The following is a 1,354-nucleotide window of genomic DNA, read 5'->3' on the forward strand; positions in this document are numbered from 1 at the left end:
GCGGCGAGGTCGAGGAAGGCCGTGGAGGCGGCGGTTAGGGCGACGAGGGCCGTGAAGGCCGCAGCGGCGCCGACCTTCTTGACGACGACGGCGCGGGGAAGGAGGCGGAGGTGGGAGCCGGCGGCGCGCGGATTGAGGAGGAGGGCAAGGCAAGCACGCAGGAGGAGAAGGTGAGATGCGCACGGGGGTGGAGAGGGGCTCTGCGTGCGACAGGAATAAAGAGGAGACAAGAATTTTTTATTAAATTCCATCTCCAGAATAGGAATGATGATTTCAATTGGATTCTAATGGCAGTATATGGTCCGGCACAAGACGAGTTCAAATCGGCATTCTTGTCGGAACTCGTTCGTACCTGTCAACATAATCCATTGCCAACACTAATCGGGGGAGACTTCAACATCATGAGACATAGCAAAGAGAAAAACAAAGATAATTTCAACTCCCGCTGGCCTTTCCTCTTTAATGCAGTCATAGATAGTTTCGATCTCCGTGAGATTGAGTTGACTGGGAGACAATTCACCTGGGCAAATTCTCTAACGGACCCGACGTATGAGAAGCTAGATAGAGTTTTGATGACAACTGAATGGGAAATTAAATATCCGATGGTAACGGTGCATACACTAGACAGAGGTGTTTCAGATCATACTCCGTTATTACTGGATACGGGTGACCCGTCCTTTTCAGGACAAGCAAAATAGTTCAAAATGGAACTTAGTTGGCTGTCTCATGAGGATTTTAGGGAAAGGGTCACATAAATTTGGAACCAACCGGTTAGAGGGAAAAACTCAGTACAACGCTGGAACAGAAAGATGGGAGCGCTAAGAAAACACTTATGGGGGTGGGCTCGTCACCACCATGAAGTGTTCAAAGCACAAAAGGAGTGCTTACAATCGGTAGTGACGAATCTAGATACCCAAGCGGAACTCAGAAATTTCACTGATGGGGAGAGGGACCAACTTGAGTCGGCCCATGATGACCTGATAAAACTCCTGCGAGAGGAGGAACTTCAGTTTTATCAGCGAGCCAAAGCGACTGATGTCCTTTTGGGAGATAATAATACTAGGTACTTTCAGATGATTGCCAATGGAAAATACCGAAAGAAACGTATATTTTCCCTCGAACATGAAGGCGGCAAAATTGAAGGGCAGCAAAATCTCGAAAGTTATATAACCCAGTTCTACAAAGAACTATTCTTACCGCCCAAGGAAAACCACTTCTCCCTGGATTCCAGGGTGGATGACATTCCTCAAGTTAGTCAATCAGAGAACGATTCCCTCATGGCTCCTTTCACTAAGAAGGAGATCCGGGACGCAATCTTTGACATGGAACATAACAAAGCGCCAGACCCAGATGG

Source organism: Panicum virgatum, chromosome 1K (assembly GCF_016808335.1).
Source record: "Panicum virgatum strain AP13 chromosome 1K, P.virgatum_v5, whole genome shotgun sequence".
Lineage (NCBI taxonomy): Eukaryota > Viridiplantae > Streptophyta > Magnoliopsida > Poales > Poaceae > Panicum > Panicum virgatum.